Source organism: Protopterus annectens, chromosome 10.part0, assembly GCF_019279795.1.
Source record: "Protopterus annectens isolate FY-2018-M chromosome 10.part0, PAN1.0, whole genome shotgun sequence".
Taxonomy (NCBI): domain Eukaryota; kingdom Metazoa; phylum Chordata; order Ceratodontiformes; family Protopteridae; genus Protopterus; species Protopterus annectens.
In genome coordinates this window covers 112,712,717-112,739,837 of record NC_056744.1, presented here as the reverse complement: position 1 = coordinate 112,739,837, position 27,121 = coordinate 112,712,717, and positions in this window count along the sequence as shown.

Below are 27,121 nucleotides of genomic sequence, written 5' to 3'. Positions count from 1 at the left end.
TTGTGAAGATGTTTTTGACCTTTCTTGATTCCGCACTTTGAAGAATCTGACCAGCTGGCTTCTAAAAAATCTATCTGAAGGGACTGCAGGCATAGTGAGTAGCTACATTAGATAATACAGAGAAGTGTGTGTGTGTGTGTGTGTGTGTGTGTGTGTGTGTGTGTGTGTGTGTCTGTGTGCATTTTTTTATCGGTGCATTGATGGGCTGAGCAGCAAATCAACTTTCACCTGCCCCATTCAGTCATAGTAATATTATAACTTGAAGTAAAAAACAAATACCGAACCAACATGGCTTTTGTGGATAGTAATATCATAATCTGCATGGAAGCCACATTCAGGAAGACTTAATGAAGGCAGCTTCCTTCTGAAGGGTATGTCTGGTTAAGTGAAATGAGTAATCAGACTTCTCTAACAAAATGCACCCGTGTTTCTTGTCAGAGCTGTGTCTCACTCCATGTCGTTCTGAAATGGTTTACATGCCATAAGTTGTAACTTGATGTACTAGTGGCAGAAGGTCAGATTGCTTGTTGCATAGCATCCTTGGTATGGAGAGTTGATCTTCCTATTTCTAAAATAAGTGAAAGCAGTGGCGGACTGCTATGGATCCTAACCATTAAGTAAATAGGGTGGATCTCTATTGATTCCTTATAGCTGATATTGAATGTGTTTGTAGATGCAGTCTCTATGATACAATCTATAGTAGTGATGGGATTCAAACTAACCTTTACTTTATGTATGCCCAGCAGAGAGATTTAAACCATTGCCTGCCAAACATACAACAGAAAGTATGGGGGATCATAAGTGTTATGTCCTGCACATGTAAACAAACTAGATATTTACAGCAGATATGGGAAACTGTAGAAGAGAATGCATCTGTTGTCAATGGAACTGCAGCAGTGTTTTCTTTTTATATTATACAATGCCTACTCTAAAACGTGCACGCTGATTGGCCAGCCCAACCAGCGTGCCCGTTGTAAATCCCTCAATATACTAACGGAAAAAGGTCCGGTCGCCCGGACTTTTTCCGTTAGTATAAAACACTGTCTCGCTATGTTAAAAGAGTTTAACATAGCGACACAGATTTAAAAAAAGCAACGGAGATCTCCATTGCTTTTTTTAAAGCTGTCTCGCTATGTTAAACTCCTTTAACATAGCGACACATAGTAAAGCAACGGAGATCTTGCGACCTCCGTTGCTTTTTTTATAAACCTGTCTCGCTATGTTAAATGAGTTTAACATAGAGACACAGCTTTAAAATAAGCAACGGAGATCTCCGTTGCTTATTTTAAAGCTGTCTCGCTATGTTAAACCCATTTAACATAGCGAGACAGTAAAAAGCAAATGAGATCTTGCGTTCTCCGTTGCTTTTGGCCACAGCTCTGATGTACTGCCTAGGCATGCGCAGTACATCAGAACTGCCGCGGAACACCAGACAGCTGCGGAAGGGCAGCAAAGAGGCATTATACAATGCCATTATTTAAGAAAAGTAATTATTTCTTTTCTTAAATAATGTCATTAATATAATAATAATACTTCTGGGTGTGGGTAATGCTGGATTTACCCACGGTTGTCTTTGTTTGGTCCCTCGGGCTTCGCCCTCGGGACCAAACCACGCCAACCGTGGGTAAATCCAGCATTACCTACACCCAGACGTGGGTTATTGCTATATTAACACATTTTCTTAACACAGCATAAGCACCAATAGCATCATAAGTAATCAAACTTCACAATGGCATAATCATCATTACGTATAAATAGCATTGTCTTTAAAAGGGTTACTTGTTAACAAAGTCTGTAAAAATCATTAAAAGTCAATGACCTTAACTTCAAATTGCAATGGTTTAAAATACCACACAATACAAAAGAGAAAGAAGCATTATAAAACAAAATATATAAGAAAAATGAAAACATAAGGGAAGTGGAACAGTGTCCAGTGATGTATTATGTATACTCAAATAAAAACATTAACCCATATACACCTTATGTGGACACACTGTGCCATTAGCTCTTTTCCATTATATTAAGTCTTAAACAAGGAACCCATCCAGCTCGCATTTTGTGGGATGATCCTCCCAACAAAGATTTCCACTCAAGTCATTACCTATGGAGATAACTGTAGATATTAAAGGTGGGTCTTTTGATTTCCAACTTTTAGTAATTGATTTTTAGCCATCATTAATAACACATATAGAGGAGAATTCCCTAGTCTGATGTGTTTTCTTTCACTGCCTAGTAACAGACAGTTCTGGGGTTAAGACTACAGGACAGCCCCAGATTCTACCTACTAGCTAGTGTACCTCCCTTTTAAGTCAGTCAAGTCTAGTATAGGCCCAAAAGCTATGATACCAATCTTTGCATCCTTTCTGCATCTCCTGCACATTAGGGAGAATTCCAGAAAAATCCTTGGAAGCTTAACAGGAATATAAAAAAACTTGAATGACCACTGCTATCCAAAAAACCCTGTACATATGGGGGATGGTGGCATTCTTTACCATAAGCAAAATTTCAACCCGTATATCATGGGGTATCTGATAAGATAATTTATTTTCCCAACCAAGCCTCTATTTATTTGACCTCCCCAAATCTCTTGCTCTTAAAAATAAATAAGCACCTGCTGTCGGCTTACAGCCTGAAGCTGACTTACATCTGGCCTCCAATACATATCTTATTTATTTTCAGCCAGATAGCCTGCTTCTTCAGGACCTCTTACCATTAGCTATCCATCTTAGAATGACCAACTGTAGTTTGAAAATCCACTCTTGATATAAGTTGTCTGTCTTTCAATATTTCCAATAACACAACCCATCTTTGTAGGGAGGCCTGCATTCAATTTGAGCTCTGCTGCCCCTCAAACATGGTGCTAATGAAATCAGGGCAGTTCCATCCTACACTCCTTCATTTCCCCCAGCTAACTAGAACTTCTCTAACCAGAATGACCCAACCATCAACAACTGCTGAAGAAGTGCTTAAGTGATGTTCACTCCCAAGGTTAATTTTCTGCAAAAAGTTAAGACTACTGCCTGTGTCCTGTAAAAAAAATTCTCTTCCAAATCGAGGAGTAATCATTCCATAAACAGTAAATAAAAAGAATATATCATAATACCCATTGCTCTATTTTATACACATCTGTAGGGTCTACTAGAGCATGACTTGGATCCAAGTGACAGGGACCAGGGTCTCCAGTGGGATATTGTTACAGCCATAATAACGCAACCTATTGCTTAGCCACGTGGCATTGCCGACTCCATCTATTCCCCCAAGCACACTGTGGTTTTCACACAGGGACCATGTTTCCCTACAGTTCCCTGAATTTAGAATCATTAGGAATACAAACCAGTGCCATTTCTGTTCAATGTTAATGTAGAACAACATGACTCCCACACATAGGGACTTGTATTGTTAAAGACTGCATGGTTCTCAGTAACCCATAGCCTTGCGATGTGATTGTTAGAAACTAGAGGATTTAGTATTTGGTTGAAAATGCTGATTTACTTCTGTACTTAACAACACTACATACTTTAAGCCAAGTGATGTGTCTGGCCTCTCTCAGTCCCCAGGCACACAATGATTTCCACTTAGGGACCTGTCAAGCACAGTGATTATTAGAATTTTAAGAATTACAAGTTTTCCAAACATACATTTCTAATCAGAGCAAAGACCTCCAATTGGAATAATAGCCATAGTCAAATATCCTATAAATGTGGAGTTTCAACCAGATCTTTAATCACTGGTATGAGTTAGGAATGGAGTGAATGGGTATTAGGATATATACTTTTTGTATACTGTTTAGGTTTTCTAAGCAATTTTAGACATTTCTTCATTTTCTATGTTATTTAGAGTGTATTTATACTATTTTTTTCTTCAGATCAGGGTGGATCTGATGAAGTGTTAGTTGAAAGTACAGCAGAAGCAATTTTTTTGTCCTCCAGACTCTTCCAGCAATACAACCCTCCCCCCAGACATTTTAACTGAAATACTCAGCTCCACAAAACAGCCCCAAAACCTTGAGATGGAATATGACACTGCGCCAACCCAGTGAAAGAAAAAAACCACCAACTAGGAGACTGGCAAGCCCCCACACCCCATTTAGAGCAATCAGGAAAGGCCACAACCTAGAATCTACCCACAACTCCTGTGGAATTTCTGTATAAAAGTGATAACACTAACCATTGTGTTTCAGTGAGCAGTACTTATCCATCCTGTAATCAGAACCCCGAATTAAAAAAAAAAAAAAAGATTAAAACCAGAACTGAGGACTCCGAAAGAATTCTTTCTGCATTATTTTCTTTGGATGATTTTTTTAAAATAATTTTCAGCTGTTGTAGTGTGTCTAGTTTTTCAAATTATTTTTGATTTTTCTGGTACAGATTTTTCATCTTTATTATTGGACTATATGGTCTCTAGCTGGTCAACTTCATAGATATGCTGTAACATAGCAGGGATAACTTAAATTAGTCAAGGTCACAATTTCTTTCTTTTTTTTTTTAAATCCTTAACCCGAAGGCCTTTTAAATTACGATAGATGTATTAGGAATTATCCTTGGATGACTTTAAGTTTATGCAACACAGATAAACCCACTGCTTTGATATCATAATTATAATTTGAAAAACCCATCCCACCCTTAACTTTTGAGGGTGACAATAAACTCAGAGGAAACTCTTGGTTTTTGGCATGCTGATAGAAAAGTAGATGAGAGGTTTCATAAAGAGTTAATAAAGTTGGGGGGTATCGACAAGGGAAGACAAGTGGCAGCATAGCTCACCAGAGGTAATATACACCACTGAACAACCTGAACTCACTATGGTATATCTAAGATCAAAGGTTTCCATCAGTGCAGCCAGCCTTTAGTTTTAGCAATTAATGCCCTATATGTCAAATCAGCTATGTCTCCCACTATCCTTAAATGGTCTATAGCATTCTTTGCAGCAGTCTGAATATCACAACACATCCCGGGTCCTATATGCTGTATCCTAGTAATTACCCATGCTGGATATATTTTGTGCTGTACATGTCTTTTCCAACCTTAAGCTCAGTATCAGGCCCCAGCTTATATAACCTGTCTATATGACATCAGTGCACGTAGATCATGGCGTGCTCTCTCTGTGGAGCCCTTAGTCATTTTCACACATTTTGAGGAGACATCAAGGGAAGAAAGATTTAGTATAATCCAGCATGATCCACCTTATATCCTAGTAAGGCAGTTAGTTCCCCCTTCAGACCCGGCCTCATATTCTGCTCATCCACCTGATCCCCCCTTCACTCCTTACAATATCACAGCATAACTGTCCATCCATTAGGGATTGGAATCTCTTACAAAACTTCCTCATTCTATCTCTGTGTGATACCCTAAACCTTCTGTAATAGAGACCCATGGGATATATGCAAATGACCCCTTAAGGATTTCAAGTATTTCAGCTATATGGTGTCTGGATGTCTATGACGTTTTTGTTTTTATTTTTAAGTCTTTGTTGATATATTCAGTCTAATAAAGTCAAACCCTAATAGCTGTGGGCATACACATTTCAGTCTTCTTATGACCTCATCTGCACTGCATTGGCCTGAATATATTCACAAAGACTTAAAAAGAAAAAGTAAAAAGTCATGGACTTTCTGAAGCCATATAGCTGAAACACTTGAGGCCTGTAAGGGGTTATTTGCATATATCCATGGGCCTCTTTTACAGGAGGTTTAAGATATCTCACAGTGAAAACTCTAGCTTGGCTAGGTTTTTCTTGTAGTTTTTACTAACTGGTATGTCTGAGTGACCTTTTTACTCTTTGATTTGGATGTTAGTTGAGCTATTTTGCAGATGCCATAATAGTTATGGACAACAGTTGGATATAAAGACCCTGTGTTTCTAAACTACAGGAAAACAGTCCACTTATGCTGTGCTGATGAGATCATAAGAAGGCTGAAACATGCATATCCATAGTTAGTGGGGTTTGGCTTTATTGGCCTGAATATATCCACAAAGACATAAAAAGGAAAAGTAATATTCATGGACATTCAGAAGCCATATAGCTGAAACACGTGATCTCCTTAAGGGGTCATTTGCGTATATCCCACAGGCCTCTATTACAAGAGGTTTAAGGTATCACATAGTGAAAACTCCAGCTTGGCTAGGTTTTTCTTGTAGCTTTTACAAATTCACTTACACTACTGCTCATAGGCATTGCTCTCCTTTTGTAAAGAACGTCTTCATTGTTAGGCCCTGTCATACATATGGACAAGGATGTCATTTTTATTCACTAAATTTGGTTCATTAGTGCAGATTCACAGATGTAGGCAGTAGGAATGAAAGTATATGATGCATGAACTTGTGATGTTGCACATATCAGTATACCTTTTGGTAGGTCTAGAAAGGAAAATAATTTAAAGGAAAAATCATAGTGTAGAGTTCTTGTTAATGAATGAGCAGCATGGATGTCAACACAGTAACACACATGATTACAAGGTAGCCACACAATTAGTGGGCAAACAGAGCTTTTACAACTTTTTTCTTTTAACCAGTAATTTGGATTTTCATAGAGGACATCAGATTCACTTAAAGGCCTGTAGAGAATAGCCACATAATTTGGTCTATGCATAATTCATGAGCCTTCACTTCCTGAGTTTTCATTCTGATTCATCCTTGACTAATACCCATCTCACACTTTTGCTCTGGGATAGGCAGACATTAACACTGCAGATATATGAATGTTTTGAGTTATAATGAGTCTTACTTATTCTTTAACTACAGATGATGTTTGTCCACCGGCTTATGAAAGTCCAATCATCAGTAAAGGTTGCTCAATAACTTTTTATACTTTGACTTTTAAGTTACTGTTCGGGGAAGTAAAAGACTGACTGTGAGGAATTCAGGGTATTAAATATGTACACATTAGAGAAGAAGCAACTATTTTATCATGACTGAGAATTTAGCATTCACTGTCATATATAATGCACAAGGCAGAATAACTAGTTGGCAAAAGGAGACAAACTATTAGAACACACTGTGCAAATGGACTATTGCAAATTATCACATGAAAGGAAAATGTACAGAATAATTACACCAGGGGAAAAGAAAGTAAAAGAAAACATACAAGCAATAAAGATTCCACTTGTGTAGCTTGACTTAAAGAAATGTCACAGGTATTAGGAATTTAATCAAAGACCGTGAACTTTAATATGACAAAATGTAAATAGAAACATAACCAGTGCAATATTTTTAGTGAGACAGGAATATATGGTAGTCACATTAATGATTTCTTAACTGAACATGTTTTCTTATTCCTCTGAACAGATTAGGGACAGAACTTCTGAGATGGAGAGTCAGAGAACAGAATGCATCTTCAGGGTGGTCTTTGTAGATAGATAAAGCATTACCATGTTGAGATGTCTGGTTATAGGTGGTAACAGTAATGTTGGAGAGATTAGCATACATCTATGTCTGTTTATTTCAGTCAGAAAATGAGACACCCTAAAATATGCTGCACATTCCTTAACAATGGCCCTCAATAAATGCATTTTATTGTCTGTTTCAGTGAAAGCTGCCCACATGCAGACAGATTCCTTATTTAATTGGTCTTCCTTCCTATGCTTTAGTCCTGCCTTTAGGCAAAGGACAGACAATTTAGGCTAAATTCTATAGATGCCCTCCCTAAAACAAGCAGTCTGTGTGGACTGGTGTTGACATCACTGGTATGAGCAGCTCCCTTGGAGTTGATAGTAGGAGTGTGAGGCCTTCTGATGTAAGATTTTTCCTCAGTCCAGTACTGCATCTACATGTGTGATGACATCATAATTGCTACAGCCATGTTCCACACACTATGCCCACACATGACAATGCTTGTTCCTCTGACCACTGCAGTGTACCACTCCTCAGTGCTCTGACAGAAGCAGCCACGAAGCAACCTGTCTGCATATTCACCACAAGGAAAGAAAGGCTCACCTCAAGGAAAAAAAGGAACCTGTTAACTGGGTAATCTTTCCTTGCCTTCAGCCTTCCCTAAAAACAATCTGAATCTGTATCTGTTCTTGAATTTGGATCACCAGCATTATATAATGTAGACCAAGATCTTATATTTGAACCAGTAAACAATGCTCATCAGTTGTCCTGTCCTTAAATGGCCTATAGCATGCTTTGCAGCAGTCCGAATTTCACAACGCATCCAGGGTCCTATCTGCTGTATTCTAGTAATTCCCCATACTGGGTATGTTTTGTGCTGCACATGTCTTTTCCAAGCTCAAGCACAGTATCAGGCCCCCGCTTATCTAACCTGTCTTTATGACATCAGTGCACGGAGATCAGAGTCATTGTCCTTATGTATGTCAGCCTCACCCTCCCTCAGCTGTCTGTCCTACACTGTAGGCTTAAGTATTTCTAAGTAGTTATCCATTCTAGATTTAATTTGCAAATATGACAAACTGCTCCAAGCATCTGTTAACTGTCTCTAAGCAGAAGAGTTTCTAACGATCTCTTCTGAATATGACTTCCCTTTCCTACCTCATGCTAAAGCTTCAGATTAATCTGTCTCAGCTCAGGTACATTCTGCATGAAAGTTTCTTCCTTTATTATCAACATAACATTACTGCTGTTTCTTGAGACATGAGTCTATGGGCACACCTCAGCCATCAGCGCTGTGAGCAATAAATTGAAATTGTCAGTTTCAGCATTGCAAGATAAACCTCAGTATGCTGTCATCTTCTTGCCAAGAAAATGATTGCTAGTGTACTGTTTCTCCCCTGATGTTTTCTTTGAAAGATTTGGAACCAGTTGACAGCATATGTTATAGCACAGCTTGGCTGGTAAAACTAATGGCACAGTTCTATAAGTGACATCATTAGTTTTTAGACATCTTCTCAATACTAATTCTGCAATGCATTACATTCGTGGATGCATAATGTATGATTTCAGTGTCTTGTTAAAGGAAACAATCAATAGAACAGAAAGGTATGAATGATGTAAAATTAGCAGGGATTCAAATCCGATTTTGATTACATTCATGGGACAGTTTTTAGCAGGTTGTTAACTGCAGTAGCTCTACAGTATGAAGTTTGACACTACAACTCAGTGAAGGTTGTGAGCTGTAATAATCATCCAACTGGGTGCTTGTATGTTTGACAGATAGTGGACCCCCACTACTTGCTTGTGTTTTCTAGATGTTCTTTTTGTAGCTTTTGTTCATGTCATTTTATTATTTAGTTTTAATATTAAAACATATCCACACTGACTCGAATAATAGAAGTATTTGTCAAAGAAGACTGTTGAAGTGTGTCATGCCTTGTGGAGACCAAGTCATATTTTACTGTTTAATAAAACTGTTAAGCTAAAATAGAGTATTCCGTTTTAGTGAGTGATCTACACTTTTCCACAGCAGTAAGAGACAGGAATAGTTTGAGATCATGATTTTCTCAGATGTACATTGCTTGTTTCTCAAAAAAAAAAAACAAAAAAAAACAAAGCTGCATGCTGAAAACTTATCAAAGTTCATGAAGATTAGAAAGTTATAAAGGTAAGTAAAAACAAGGTTGAATAAGCTTGGTTTCAAACCTTGACAAGGCCCAGATTTTTATTTGCAGTGACTAGAAATGTTTATCAAGACTAACATCACAAATGTCATTATGAAGTGGTATGTGTTTTATCATTGCATCTATGTGTTAAGATATAAAGAAAATAGCAATTATGGCTCCACAAAGAAAGGGTTATCTTTTATTCTTTGTGCATTCAGTGTGCATCTGTGATTCATCGTCAGATTTAAGTAGCTTCAATAATATCGGTTGACCTTTCCTGCAGTAAAATTGTGAGCTGTATGGAATCACAGTAGCAATGTGATTCTAGTGTTGTATTCACCTATAATACCTTGACTCCTACGGAGGCAGAGTGCTGTTATTCACTTATGATCCCCTCGACATACAGCTTCCTGATATCATACCGCTAATGTTCAAGATCTTGGGTTTAAGAAAGAAAGCAGCTGTTAAGATTATAGGCTGGCAGATTTTCATGGTGAAGCATCTGGAAGTACATGCATACATTTCTCAGTGGTTGCAGGGCTTTTGTCACATCACAACAGCACTGATTGCTCACTGTTACATGTGACTCAGATGCCTGTAGGAGGCTGAATACACTGACAGCTTACTTGTTTCTTGCTACTCCCACCAGCAAGAGTCTGCAACGCATGAAGGCAGAACAGTGCGTTCATTGTAGCACTGCAGTGCCGTCTCACATGACTTATCTGAGTCATACAATTAGAGCCTTGTCCTTTGTGGTGTTAACCTATGCACTTAACACAGAAAATTAATTTTTTGATTCTACAGTGTTGGGATGCTTTTCTAGATGTTAAAAAGGCAGACTTTGTCTGAAAAACAATGGAAGGTAATTTACTTTTGAAAATGAATGTATGTGTAAGTGTTTAATATACATATTATATAAGCATATTATATATGCATTAATTCCAATGTGCAGAAACAGGGATGCAATCTAATTATTTATTTATTTACTTTTTGTTGACTATGTTTGTCCCTCCAGTCCAGCGTCCTCTTTTCAGAGGAGACCTGAGGTGGTATTTATACTGACTGCATCAATGCCACTCTGAAAATAACAAATCTCAAAAAAATGATAAAATGTACATGTAAGATCACCTTGTCAATAAAAGAGGATTCAGCAATGTGAACTGTAACCATATGTGTGTGTATTTCTTTCTTACTCACTCTCTCTCTCTCTCTATATATATATATATATAAATATTTAAATAAAATAAATATGCATATAGACATGCACACTCGCACACACACAAATATATATTGAGATAGATATAAATGCAGCAAAATATCATATGACATTATTGTGAATGGTAAAACTTCAGAATGTCCAGGTAAGACATTTCCTTTCATAATTGGCCTGAATCACTATTACAATTGACATAAGTAAGTGGAGTCGAGGGCTGAAGCCTACTGGGCAGTTGGAAGACCATCTAGTAAATAATTCATGTCAGAGCATGTTGTCTTTCTCTTTTTGGGGAGGCTGATTATTTAATGTTGCCATCAGTGCTGCCTGAGTGATGACAAGTGCCATCAAAAGCAGGGATATCTTGTACAGGAAATATTAAGGAGTGCTAGAGTCCAGGGTTCAAGTCTGACTTCTGGTGTTTATATGTTCTCCCAGTGTCTCCACAGGTTCTCTCCAGGTACTGTTTGCTCCCACTTTTCAAAAACCCAATACTTAATTGGCTACGCTAAACTGTTAACGTACCCCTGCTCTTGTGGTTTGAGTCCTGTCTAAAAAGGGTTTGAGAACCAGATGTTCATCGTGTTACACTGCTGCAGTCATCACACTTGGGTTATCCTGCCATCAGGCGGTCCCGCAGTCGGCCAGAGTTCCAAAGTCTTGGTCCGGCGTCAGTTGCTGTCACTTCTTCCCTGACGACAGTGCGCCCGGGGTATATAATATGCATCCAAAGCCATTTTCTTCAGTCTTTCTTGCTGCGCGGTGCCCGAAGCAGAAGCAGTTCGCAAGTGCCGGTCGGCCAACTTCTGAGATTTTCTAAGTCGAATTTCAGATCCAAAGTCTTCAATAAAGCTAAGTACCCCTTTGGGGAAATCTTTTTCTTGCCTCAGACCGATGTCAGAGAAGTTAATAATTGTGTTTCTTGTGGGAAGCAAATACCTCATAAGGACTTCCACTCTTACTGTATTCCATGCCTAGGCCCTGATCACGATGTCACTAGTTGTTGGTTTTGTGCTAGATTCAACAAACGCACTATGAAAAGGCGATTTGATTTTGCTTTACACTATTTTGGCCAAAGGTTCAATTATACCATGCCGTCGGATCAGCTGATGACCTCAATACCAAAAAAACGCAAAGATAAGGATAAAGACAGGCATCCGAGGTCCAAAACCGATGACAAAACCTCTTCTAGGCCAGTTGCCGGTTCGCCGGTTCTCAGTGAGGTGCTTTCGCAGCCCCTGACACCGGCTACCTCAGAGCCACAGGCCGCTTCCGACTCCCACGTAGAGACATCTAGGCCTCTGGAAACTCAAGGTATTGGGCCTACAGAAACTAATCCCTCAGATGGGTCTGGAGCCGCTGAGCAGGCACCGGCTTCTGAGGGTGTTTTCAGACCTTCACAACTTACCATTAAAACAACAGCCAAGACAAAGGTACCATTAAAGACAAAGAAACAAGTACAGCATTCTCCTGGACAGTCCTCCATGCCTAAGAAACAGATGCTTAAAATGGCCGAAGACCTCATTGCTCTAATCAGGGGTTCCCATCCCCCTCCTGAGAAAAGGCCTAGGCAGGATACAGACTATGACTCCCCTGATCAGGTTTCCATTTCCTCTGATTCTTCTTCAGACCAGGGATACTCTTTACCCCCCTATGAGGACTCTGATGCTGAGGAATCTATCCCTTCAGCCTCTCCTCCTGAGGATTATTCTTTTGGGGAAACTTTACATACCATGAGGGAACATTTCCATTGGAAAAGTCAGGATTACTCAGAATCCAAGAAAAGGCTCAGGGATTTCCTCTTATTGCCTCAGCACAGGCCCCTGGCTATTCCGCCTATGCTAGACATTGTGGATGATGTGTTCTCTGAATCCAGCTTATCTCCTGACTCTTTGCCCCCTGCTCCAGCCAAGCCAGATATGTATTATAGAGTCCCTGACTCTCACAAGTTTCTTTACAAAAACCCTTCTGCTGATCCAGAAACTATTTCCCAGGGTCCAAAAGGGGTTAAGGCTTCCATTGCAAAAAATCCAGTACCCTCTGACAGAGATTCTATAGCTTTGGATAGATGGGGGAAGAAAGTATACACGTCTGCAACTTTAGCAGTAAGAGCTTTAAATTTGCCAGTTTCACATGCTTAAGTACCAACAATATTTAATAGCTCAATTAAAACAGAAAATGCTTGCTAGCTCAGAAGCTCCTGATTGTAAAGAAATTCAGGATTTATTGCATGCAGTTGAACAGGTGGGAAAACATACTCTGCAATGTGGTTTTGATTCTTTAGAGGCCTCTTGTAGAGCCGCAGTTACAGGTTCTGTTATTCGAAGACATGCTTGGTTAAAAGAACAGAGTTTACCTGATCATGTTAAGGCAAAGTTATTGGATGCTCCTTTACAACATGATACCTTGTTTGGTGTTAAGGCAGAAGAGGTGTTAAAGAAAATGGAGGATAAAACTAAATCTATGCAAACATTCAAGGATTTTTGACAGGTACAGCCACCTCGGTTTAGCAGAAATTGGCCAACAAAAAATTGGTCCTTTCCAGTGTCAAACAGGCCACAGAGAGGCAGATACAGACGCCCAAGAGTCAGATCTCAACCCCAAGGCTCAAACAGGCAATGACAGTGGGGCACCTCAACCCCAAAAGGAGGTGAGGACAAGTCTCAACCATACAGGAAACAGTCACAATGACTTTCCTTTGCGTACGCCAAGCACGTCCCTTTTGGAAGCCCCCTTAGGGGGAAAACTAGCACTTTTTACTCAAAGCTGGCAAACAATCACCCAAGACAATTGGGTCCTGAATATTGTGTCTCAAGGTTACAGATTCCACTTCCATACCTTACCAAAGCTAAAAGGAATGCCAGACCTGTCACAAAATCAATGGGCAGAGGCACAAAAACAAATTTCAGCCCTCATAGACATGAGAGCTATACAAAAAGTATCACAACAGGAACAAGGACAAGGATTTTACTCAAGACTCTTCCGGGTCCCCAGGAAGGACAAAACCTGGAGGCCTATACTGGACCTTTCAATTCTGAATACTTACCTGGAGATTCCGAAATTCAAAATGTTGACATTACAGCAGCTTCTACCCATGCTGGGCAAGAAGGCTTGGCTTGTTACTCTGGACCTCAAAGAGGCATACCTGCATGTCCCTATCAGACAAAATTGCAGAAGATACCTCAGATTCAAAGCTGGTACAATGCACTACCAATTCTCTGCATTGCCCTTTGGCTTATCTACTGCCCCCAGGATCTTCACAAAGTGCCTGGCACCAGTAATTACATTTTACAGACAAAATTCAAATATATCCATACCTGGATGAATGCCTCATGCAAGCAGAGACAAAGGACACTCTTCTACTGCATCTGGCGTTTGTGAAAAAAAATGCTAATTTTTCTAGGGTACACAGTAAACGAAAAGAAGTCAAAACTAGTGCCCTCACAACAAATTACATTCCTCGGTGCCAGCTTAAATACAATGGCCCAGATGGCTTACCTCATGCCAGACAAACAAGTGCAACTAACTCAATATTTTCAGCTACTGGCAAAAACGTCCCATCTCCCTGCAAGAAAAATTCTGCAGGCCCTGGGATTCATGGCATCCTGCATACTACTCATACCATATGCCAGACTGCATATGAGGAAATTACAATGGTACGTAAAAAGTGTTTGGTCTCTCTCACAGTCTAGAAGCAGTAATTCCAATGATTCCCTGCCTACAACAGGAGTTTCGATGGTGGGCACAGGCATGTCACCTAAACAAGGGTCAGCCTTTTACCCAACCCACAGCCAGGCAAACTCTAACAACAGATGCTTCGGATTACGCCTGGGGAGCATACATGGCAGGAAAATGCATTCAGGGCAAGTGGACCACAGACCAGATGCATCTTCACATCAATCAAAAAGAGATGCTGGCTGTGCAAAATGCCCTAACAGCTTTCAAGGACCTTCTACATCCAGGACAACTATTACTAAAGACAGACAACACCACAGTAATGTGGTACATAAACAAACAAGGGGAACTCATTCTTATCCCCTATGCAGGCAAGCCACGACGTTGTGGAACACAGCTCTAACGTATCAAGTTCACCTGCAAGCACAATTCCTGCCAGGAAAGAAAAATACTCTGGCAGACAACCTAAGCAGAAATATCATGGACCCTCACGAATGGAAATTGAATCCACAAATCTTCAGCATGATAACACAAAAATGGGGATGCCCAGACATAGATCTTTTTGCCTCCCCTCTGAGTTGCCAACTACAAAAATTCTGCGCAAGGACTTATCACAAACAAGCATGGAAAGTGGATGCTCTTCTGTTCAGCTGGAAAAACCTAAAAGTCTATGCCTTCCCACCACTGCCTCTCCTTTCAAAGGTACTCATAAAAGCCAGACAAGAAAAACCACAGATGATCCTGATTGCTCCAGACTGGCCACGCCAACACTGGTACCCTATCTTAAGGAACTTGGCTTAGGGCCCACCATGGATTTTGCCCCAAATTCCACACCTTCTGACTCAACAAAACAATCAGATCCTGCACGGTCAGCTCAAAACCCTAAACCTGGCTGCATGGCAGATACTTTAGTCACACAGGCAACACCTCTCTCTAAAGCTGTTATGGATGTCATTTTGGAGGCCAGGAGGCCTAGCACCAGGAAAGCTTACTCAGAAAAACGGAAGGGATTCTGCGGCTGGAACCAGGCTCACAACATTGACCCTCTTGTTCCAAACATTCCTCAGATTTTACAATACTTAACTGAGATGCTGGACAAAGGCCTATCCTTTTCATCAATTAAGATCCACGCCTCTGCCATTTCTGTACATTACAACACAGATCCTCCTTTATTCTCTCATCCCTTGCTAAAGCAGTACTTCAGGGGGGCTAAAAACATAACACTGCCCCAGAGAGCACCAACACCAACTTGGGACCTCAATTTCGTTTTGGAAAAACTGACCCTACCACCTTTTGAGCAAGCCAATACAGCCGATCTAAAATTTTTATCATGGAAAATAGCTCTGCTCCTGGCAGTAACTTCAGCATGAAGAGTCTCAGAGCTACAGGCATTAATGGCAGTGGAACCTTTTATAATTTTTCATCAGGACAGGGTATCTTTAAGGACAAACCCTACCTTCATACCAAAGGTGGTATCTAGTGTGGCTCTTAACCAAACCATCAATTTGCCTACTTTTTATCCAAACCCCCCAAAATAAAGGGGAGAAACTTCTGCATTCTTTGGACATACACAGGCAGCTATGCTTCTACTTGGACAAAACAAAAGCTTTCAGGAAAACTGATCAACTGTTTGTAGCATATGCTGCAGGATCGCAAGGCAAGGCTATCTCAAAGCAAACTATATCCAAATGGATAGGACACTGTATTCGGTACTGCTACACACTGCATGAAAAATCAGTCCCTAATAACATTAGGCCTCATTCCACTAGGGCAACAGCCACTTCAGCAGCCTTTCTCAGAGGAGTACCTACCAAGGAAATTTTGGAGGCTGCAACTTGGAGTTCAGTGCACACCTTCACCAAGCATTACCACCTTTACTCTAAATCCAGAGCAGGATTTTCCACTGCAGTTCTGCAGGGCCTCTTAGCCAATCCTAACTCTTTAAAGACCAGCCACCCATACTTAGCTTTGGGATTCAACCCAAGTGTGATGACTGCAGCAGTGTAACATGATGAACATAGTACAGTTTTGTACCTACCATAAATGTAGATGTTCGAATGTTCACACTGCTGCAGTCCAGGTTACCCTCCCTCCAGACCCTCTGAACTAACTGGACTTATCTATACCCTTCTATCCTATACAACCTTTGGGGTGTATTTGCTGGTAACTGAAGGTATTGTTTTTATTTTATATGTATATTTTTGATTAGCAATATGTATTGCCTACCCACTTGGGGGCACCTGACATCTGGGGCAAGAAAAACTGAAGAAAATGGTGTTGGATGCATATTATATACTCCCGGCGCACTGACGTCAGGGAAGAAGCGACAGCAACCGACGCCGGACCAAGACTTTGGAACTCTGGCCGACTGCGGGACCACCTGATGGCAGGATAACCCAAGTGTGATGACTGCAGCAGTGTGAACACTCGAACATCTACATTTATAGTAGGTACAAAACTTACTTGGTTAACAAATGATAAATAGGTAAACATAAAATACATAAAAAGTATTCACTTAAAAGCAGTTGTGCAAATCATTTACTATCTGAATTCTAGTGAATAGGGCTGTGAGGCAAAACAGAAAATGAGATGTTAACTTTTCAGATGAGAAATCACCATAGGACCATGTTTTGTTTCTTTAACAGTCTTCCGGAACCCATGTTGGGGATACAGCCTCCGTCTAACTACTTTGGAATTGCTTCATTTCCGGTTATTTTCCTTAAGACAAGTTTTATTGTGGTCTTTAACTTTTATCTCATTTGGTTTTGCTGTGTAGACATATCTGTTATATTCTGGATTGTGGCTGCTCCCTGGCAATTACAAGGAGTTTATTGTCAATACAGAACAATAACCATGAAATTAGAAATAAATGTCTGGACTAAGTGCTTCCCAAGCTTTTGACTTTTGGTCTTGGTTGTCTCTAATCCTGTCCAAGACTTCAAGGGATGAAGCACAGCATCTGTAGTTAACCAAATCACTGTTGCTGGGTTGAAGAAAATTCCTTGCTTGAGGAGCAGTCTTTGCCCTGGTTAATCAGTCTGTGCCCTGGTTAATCAGTCTTTGCCCTGGTTAATCAGTCTGTGTTCTGGTTAATCAGTCTGTACCCTGGTTAATCAGTCTTTGCCCTGGTTAATCAGTCTGTGCCCTGGTTAATCAGTCTGTGCCCTGGTTAATCAATGTGCATAAGTAGCATGTCTTCCATGTGTAAGAAATGCTTGCTGACCACAGTTTTTCTTCCATTTCTCTTCTCCTCTGTTTCATTTTGTAGGATGTAAATCTTTGAAGTAGGCCCAACTTCAGGGAGGTTATGGCACCAATGACAGAATCTTGTGGCCGTCTTCCTCAAATTCATTGCGTCATGTCTAATTCCAGCATTCATTGCTTTTCTTTCTGCTATTAAATGACATCTTGCTATGACTGATTTAGAAGCATTAAACTTATTAGAGGAGTTAAATCCAGGCCATCCATACATATGTATCTCCAGTGCATTAGATGTTATTCTGATGATCATTGCCTCAATATTGTTGATGTTGGTAGTAGTGGTAGGATGCCCACAGAAGGACCTACAAAAAAATGATGACATTAGAGCAGAAACCAAAGTAGCCCAACTGCAGAGAAGGTCCAACAGAATAGATTACTTGGTTCTGGCTCATGCACAAGGAAACAGAAGATGATTTGATGAAGAAGATTTGAGAGCGACAGGAAGAAGGCAAGAAGAAACAAGAATGTCTGGCCAAGAGATGGTTGGATTGTGTGAGAGAAAACATGCAAGAATCTGGCATGACTTTGGAAGGACGTAGGAGAGTTACACTTAATCGAGACAGGTGGCAGGAGTTGACATGACACCCCAATCCCAGGTATACAAAAAAATGGGAAAATGGAGGTTGATAATGATAAAGATGATGTTGGCACTGGCCTCAGTAAAATGCCTGCATTAGTATGGTCAGTTTCCCCTCAATTTCGAGAATCTTCTAGAGTCCTCATTTTTGAAACCTGACCAGGGTATTTAGTTGATTATGACAACAGTACAGAATAAAGATAATAACCAGACCATGCTGCTGGACCTTGGTGTTCTTCTACAGGCTATCAATAAAGGCAGAGTCAGGCAACTAAATGAAGAAGCATCTCCACAATGACTCATATGAGGAATATTCTAATTACTTATTGTCAGAGAGAGAAGAAGGAACTATGGCGAGACAGGAAAGATTTGAATATCCTTCTGTTCTGTTCTTTTATGGCTGAACTGTATACAATATTATTCAAAGCTTAATATAGGCTGACATGGTACCTAACTAACTTTCATGTACACATGTAGTCTCAGACTTCAGCAAGCTTCTGCAATGAGATGCAGTGCAGAATGGAAGTTACTTGATATGCGCTAAGGGGTCTATATTAAATTAGTGAATGCTTAGAAAAGTGAACACTAATTCATCAACCCCTTTTAAGTGAAAGCTTAAAATCTCGAACACCCTGAACAGTGATTTTTTTTCACAGGGAAAGAAATTGCTGGGCCATTTCTGGGAGTTCACCATTTCCTCCACTGTGGTGCGATCTCGGAGTTGGTATATTTAAGTAGGTGGGGTGTGGGGGGGCTTATAAAATGTTTTAAGTTTTCTTTTTTTTTTTTTTTGTCGACCATCGATTTTTCTCCCTGTGAAAAAAATCTCTGTTCCTGGTGTTTGAGATTTTAAGCTTTCGCTTAAAAGGGGTCAATGAATTAGCGTTCGCTTTTCTAAGTGTTCGCTAATTTAATATAGACACGTGCAAAGATGCCACAGTTATCAGCCTATTGGAGAAGAATGGTGGCTGTCTTATTTGTTTATTTATTTGTATTTGTTAACTGGGGTAGAACACTGATCCACATGGACCTTTATCAGACTCAGCCCGGATGCAGTGTGTGATTAAGTAATTTGATTACACACACAGTAGGCAAATGGTGGCTGATGAAATCAAACCCTGGACTACAGTATGCAGCCTGTTAACAGTTCATAGTCTTAATTCTGTACACTAACTGCCAGGCAATAACTGTCATGAAAAAAAATAGTCTTCAGACAAAGTCAACCAAAACCAAAGAGCTCTCCATTTGTTCTGTATTCACTTCATTTCCAGACGTGAGCTTATCATTGTTGAATAGATGACAACTAATAAGATTACAGTTATCAGCTTTTCAGATAATCAGAGTGGGACATTTCTGACTAGAACACGCAGTGTTGCAGGATAAGCCATGCCCTCAAGCCATAAAGAAAAAAAATAGCTTCACAATTTTACCAAAAACAGAGAGTGTTTGCTATGAAATTTTACGTGATTCCATTGCTCTCTGTTATAGTTAGAGATATAATATTATAGCTTTTCCAGAGTATTCTGCAGAAGGTTAGTATTTCTTCTGAAATATCAGGACATTTGTTATTTTTTCATGCTTTATACAGGACACAGATACCCAAGTCAGGACAGTCTTGCAAAAAAAAAATAAATAAATAAAATAAAGTAAAAAAATGGGTTGCTGGTGGGGAGAGATGGCAACCCTAACTAAGATGGTTAACAATAGTGGATAAATGATACAAATTGCTTAGCTTCATTTTATATAATGGCCTTTTTTGTCTCTAAACCATTGTAAGGAATGTTAACAGTGACCTGGCCGTATGGAAAAGTAGAGGGTCCAGAGAATTTTGATTATCAGCAACATTTGTCCACTATCTTCCACTAGGGCTCATGATTGATGGTATTAAAGGTCTTTGTTAGGTGAATGAATGAATAAATGCTGCAGGCTTTGGTAAGAACTTGCCTAGAAACATGTGACAGATTGTCTTTCTGTCTCTGATCCATGGGAATCAACTTCCTTCCCTGTTTCATAGGTGAATACTAGGCTGTTGGAAGTCAATTATAAGCCTAGACAATCACTAGAGGTCAGAACCAAACCCTGTACCATGTATATGTGAGATTAAGACTTCACCATTATGCCAACCCCCCCTTCATGTCACATGTTTCAGACATGTGATTCAATGATCTCCTTTGGGAGGCCTCTCAACTTTCATCATTATAAGAAAGCATACTTGAATAATTTTTGGGGCTCCTGTCTTACATTTATTTAGTCATTTAAATGGAATTATTTAATTTATTTATTGTCATTTAAATTGCTTACAATGACTTCCTATATAGAAGCCGTGGTGGTACAGCGGTAGTGTTGTTGCCTCACAGCAAGAGGTTCTCCTGTTCGATTCACGGCTGGAGTGCCTTCTGTGTGGAGTCTGCATGTCCTCCCCACGGTCGAGTGGCCTCTGAAAGACATGCGTGAATGGGTGTGCCTTCGCTAATGGTTGGGCATTGGGCTGGCAACTCGGCACCATAAAAAATCTACTGCCAATCATTAGCGTACCGGAGTTCACTGTGGTGACCCCTAACCAGGAAAAGACAAACAAACAAGGACTTCATATATATTATAATACTGTTTTTAATTTGGAAGATGCTTAGCATATAAGCAGGTAACTATAACAAATAAAGAAATGAAAGAATAGATGCATGCATGACTGAATAAATACTGAATCCCATGTATTGATCATGAAACTTCTGTTGATGCTTTAGTTAAATCTGGTGGCCAATGAAAATCATATTAGTTGTGAGATGGCATAAATCCATATGAAGACTCTGATATGACATACTCACAAATGGACAGTGCTACAGGAAATAGGCATAAGGATTTTCCCCTGCAGTATAGACTAAAGAGGAAGATCGTCACATAAATGTATCCAGTGCTGTCTGATGGACATATGCCAATTCACTTAATTTGAATGATGCCTTCTTTGAATTTACCATAATTTTCATGGTCTGAGTGGGAAATGATTGTTAAGTTTTCATTTGCTTATCACATAAGGATGCCTGAAGTTTGGTATGTTTGTGGACTTTACATTTGATGTGGTCTGTAGTGATTTGCATTGTTTTCATGTTTTATTAGAACTGTTGGTCTAGTTTGACTTTTGTTTTAGTAAATGCAGAGTTGGTTTAGCAGCACATTTCCTTTTTTTAGGGTGTTTGTATTTTCTGTACAGTTGGGTGGAGTTAGAATACTTAAGCAAGAGAGCATGGGATGCCAGCTCTCCTACAAAAGCATATTTTTCATAGCTGTGGTGCACCACTTTTTGTTTCTTAGATATAATTGTTTTGAGCTTTGTGGACAAAATGTTTGTGCTCTTACTGTTATGACATGAATGATTCAAGTAAGGCAGCATTTTGATAATTGATGTACATCATATTGTTTTCCATTTTGGAAATGTTAGTTGACATTTCTGAAGTCCTTTAAAATCTCCTTATTCTTCCAAATCTGGAAATTAATTCATGGAGCTTATTCTGGTCTATAGTCCTGTAGACTCCCACGAGGCCTCATAAATCCTCATTGTACATGGCCTGTTTTATGGTAAGTGTGCCTTCTTTTATGGACGGAGGTTGTGAAATTTCTCTTTCAGAACAGTGTGGGGATGGGATGTTTCAAACTGCATCTTTTCAGAAAAGGCCTCATATACGCCTGTCTTGAGTGGCTTTATTCCATTTAGTGTCACTGAATGACCTTAAGATCAGAGATATGAGATCCTGGATATATTGACTGAAATGATCCTTCCAGTATATAAACTGATCTGCCTGTTTGGCAGTATTTCCAAATCTGTCTGTTATGACAAAGCTGCTTTTGTTTTTGATATCTTGGATTTCAACTAAATCTTCAGTTACCAATTGATGGTGCAACATTTTCTTCTGATGGCATAAAGTATTATTTTATCACATGAACGTCTCCCTCTCTCTGTCTCTCTGCATTTATGTTGAATCATGACTTTAAGCCACTAAAAATATTATACCTTATGACTGCTTATTTTTACCTATTTCTATTAATACTATTTTACCAGCTAATACAGAAAGAGAGAACTAGAGTGTTACAACCATTATTTACTGTCAAACCAAAGTCTGGTTCCATTTTCTATGTCACATTATGAATTGTCTTCAAGGTATTCCTTATATCATCTATTGTACATAAAAATTGATCCTGTCTAACAGGCCTACCTTTAAAGTAATTAATAATGATAGTTTTGAAAGAGTCCTATTTTTTTATTTATTTCCTCCTCTTTTTCCCAAGATATGCCTTTTTATGTTATACATACTGTTAATTTTGTCTTCTGCACCACCTTGCATTGGCTACTTCTTCTTCTTTCAGATTTTCACGGTTAGGGGTCGCCACAGCAGATCACCTGTCCACTCATGACTGGCAGTGGAGTTTTACAGTGTCGAGTTGCCAGCCCGGCACCCAACCTTCCACAGAAGGCACACACATGCCTACACTTACACCTAAGGCCAATTTAGAGTGTCCAATCCACCTACAGCATGTCTTTGGGATGTGGGAGGAAACCAGAGCACCCGGAGGAAACCCACATGACCACAGGGAGGATATGCAGACTCTGCACAGAAAGCACCCCAGCCGAGAATTGAACTGGAGACCCTCTTGCTGTGAGGTGGCAACGATAAGCGCTGCACCACTGTGGCCGCCCACCACCTTGCATTGGCTACCATTCCCCTTATTAAATCTACTCACCTTATAATCCATGTGTAATTGCTACTCAGTGGATATCCCTCCTTTGGTGGGAATGTGCCTTACTGATAGGTTGTACTTCTTCAAAGGCACACAGCTGAGTACCAAGCTTGTCATGTGCATATGAACCAGCAACATATGGGAGGGGAGCGGTGTATCAGAAAGGGACCATCCATGTCAGCAACATATAGGAGGGGAGCAGTGCATCAGAAGGGGACCATCTGTGTCAGGTACATATGGGAGGGGAGCAATGCATCACAAAGGGACCATCTGTGTCAGGTACATACGAGAGGGGAGCAGTGTATCAGAAAAGGACCATCCACATCAGATATGTATGAGAGGGAAGCAGTGTATTAGAGAGGGGCCATCCATGACAGCAACATATAGGAAGGCAGCAGTGCATCAGAAAGGGACCATCTGTGTTAGGTACATATGGGAGGGGAACAATGTATCAGAAAGGGGCCATCCATGTCAGATAAAAATGGGGGTAGCAGTGTATCAGAAAGGGATAATCCATGTCAGATATATATATGGGAGGAGAGCAGTGTATCATTTTTTTTTAGATTCATAGATTAGTACTAAGCTAACTGCTCTTGTGAGCCATTTTAAGCCTAGACAATTATCCCTTGTGAGACTCAAACCCCACACCTTGTGCTTGTAAGGCAAACACCTTAAACATTAGGCCACCCACCCAACCCATCATAAAGGGATAATACATGCCAGATACATATGGGAGGGGAGTAGTGTATCAGAAATGGACCATTTGTGTCAGATACATATGGCAGGGGAGCAGTGTATTAGAAAGAGACCATCTGTGTCAGATATATATGGGAGGGGAGCAGTGCATCAGAAGGGGACCATCTGTGTCAGATACATATGGGAGAGAAGCAGTGTATCAGAAAGGGACCATCTATGTCAGATATGTATGGGAGGGAAGCAGTGTATCAGAAAGGGGCCATCCATGACAGCAACATATAGGATGGGAGCAGTACATCAGAAAGGGACCATCTGTGTTAGGTACATATGGGAGGGGAACAGTGTATCAGAAAGGGATCATCCATATCAGATAAAAATGGGAGGAGCAGTGCATCAGAAAGGGATAATTTGTGTCAGATATATATGGGAGGGGAGCAGTGTATCATAAAGGGATAATCCATACCAGATACATATGGGAGGGGAGCAGTGTACCAGAAAGGGACCATCTGTGTCAAATACATATGGGAGGGGAGCAGTCTATCAGAAAGGGACCATTTGTGTCAGATACATAAGGGAGGGGAAGAGTGTATCAGAAAGGGACCATCCATATCAGCTAAGCATTAGGGGAGCACTGTATCAGAAAGGGATAGTCTGTGTCAGATATATATGGGAGGGGAGCAGTGCATCAGAAAGGGACCATACATATCAGATAAACATGAGGGGAGCAGTGTATCAGAAGGGGACCATCTGTGTCAGGTACGTATGGGAGGGGAGCAGTGCAGCAGAAAGGGACCATATGTGTCAGGTACATATGGGAGGGGAGCAGTGCATCAGAAAGGGACCATCCTTTCAGATGTATATGGGAGGGGATCACTGTATCAAAAAGGGAGCATCCTGTCAGGTTTGCTTTTTCATGCTGTAATGAGATAAGTCTTATGCCATGAAGTCTAATGCTAATTGCATTTGGCATGCAGGTATAAGTCATTTGTAGTCACCCAAAGTGACTAAGCAATGTGGTTGTGCCTCCGGTATCCACCAGAGGAAATATGTGCAAGGTTTCACCTTTTGATCTCTGATCAGAAAGGTAGACCAACATACTGATGTTCAAGTTTCACGTCTGCTGCATGCTCTGATCATTAATTGCATTGTAGGCAGGTAGCTGAGTGACTCATGTATTCAGTTCGCCAGTGACCTTTTCTTTATGTAAGATCTTGGTGGATGAGCACCATCAGATACTGATTGACATTTCCTTTTTCTTGTGATTTTGTAGCAGTTTTCTGTTTCTACTATACAGCTTTAGTTATGAAAAGTCAAGTCCTTATTTTATTCTAAAAGACACTTTTGTCACACTATGGATCCCCGGGACATATAGCTCAGTTCAGTGGCAGTACTACAGGAAAGGTAATGGGAACACTGAATTAGATGGTGAAGATCACCTAGTCTACCTTGTCTAACCATTATCCTGAACTATGGATAACGTTCAGCAACTGGTCAGCCATTATCCTTCATCCTACATACCACCAGAATTGACTTATGTCTGCCCCATGCATACTTCAATTCCACAAGTGTTTCTGTAAACAAATCACACTTATTATCATTTAGCCAAACAAAATACATTTAATGATTTCAAAATCATCAAAGATGAATTTAGAAAAATGTATGGTACAAACAACTTGAAGATTTGGCATTGAACAGGGTATGATATCCATAACAACAGTCTTGGACCCTGTTCTTTATCAAAGAACTATCTTGTGTATTGGGGTGCTAAACTCTTTTATTCTCCACTGTTCCTATTCAAGCTCATCTGGTTCAAGGTACTTCATCATAAATGTACCTTTAACTAAGACACTGTGATATTTGTATAGAAACAAATCATTCTTTATACAGCTGCCCCATATATTCCAAACCTTCAATTAGAAATATACACCTCTTTGACCTTAATGCTAACTTTTATAAAAAACAAAAAATCTAAGCATATTCCCTTGAAGTCTATTCTCAGATGTAACATAGTATACATATGTAACCTATAGCTGTGCCTTCAGCACCATATGATATAGATTCCATGGCTATACTGGCTCAGGCTCATGTCTAACCTTCCTTTAATATCCTTTTTAGACTCCAGTAAAGTCCAGTTACATGAAAAAGAGAAACAAAACTTCCTCTCTCCATAGACTGGATTTATTTACCTTAAAGAATTCTCATATCTTGGTCATTGCATTCTTTAAAAGTGTTTGTGATGCTTCCTACCAATGTTTTTACCGACATTTTATCAGCACTCAGGCAAAATTACCTGGCCTGCTACATTAAGGCAACATATTCTGAAATGTCATCCTCTAGCTTTACATATCAGTCATATTACATTTTCTCAAATTTTCTCATACATAGAGTTAACTGTTCTTTAAAACGATTCTTATCTTGTACAGTGACTTACTACCACAAAATATTGACACCTTCTTATAGGTAAACAGGCATTCCTAAAGGGAATACCTTCCAGTATAACACCCCTAGAATGTATCTCATCCTGGGAGGCACTTCATAAGCATACAAAACTTATCAACAAATGATTAAATCTACTAGGCATATCACATATATCCCCTTCCAAATAAGTCACTGAATACCTGACCACTGATTTGACCTTTATACTTCCATTCATGTCAATTACTAAGTCTATCTATCAGCATAACCAGCTTGAGACGTAGTATATTACATTTACTTGAATTCAAATTCCTAATTAATGGAAGGTGAAGCCGAGAGTCAAGTAAATATGACAGATATCCCGTGATCTCTCATCATTCATCTTTAAACCTACACAATAAATGCAGAATCAAATTTTAACCAGCACACAGAAATAATGCCCCCACTGGAAGAGTCGGTCAGAAAACTATTATCAGACATAAATAAATAAATCTTCACTACATATCTGGCAGTCATGACCTTAATTGATATAGCTACACTTAATACTTTAATTAAGACAGCTTCTATCTCTGTCTTATTAATCAAAAAATCATTCACAAATATAATATTTTACTAATAAATTCTCCTAGTATAAGAACTGATTGAAGGTTACTGGAACCAGTGCTCAGTTTTCAGCTTTTTTATTGGTTAATTTATTTAAATCAGTTTGCCTTCATTTGCTACATAAGTACCGATTTTATGTGGGTTTGCACTTGATTGCACATCGCTCACTGCCAAGCAGCCGTGGGCACCATTGGTGGTTTTAGACACAAACACTTCTGCCTGCAAATTTTCGCTTAGTACTCTGCTGGTGCTCCATCGGTGAGTTCTCGTGATTGCCCCTCACTGACAAATGATACATTCAGTGAAGCTCCTGAGGTACCATCCCACGTCCTACTCATTAGCCCTTTGCATTTTTTTTGTCCACTTCTCCTGTCTTCTACTTGTTTTCTGACCACATCAACTTACTTAGCATTATGGACAGACAATTTCCCACAGTTTCTCCAACCAACCTGGTTGACAT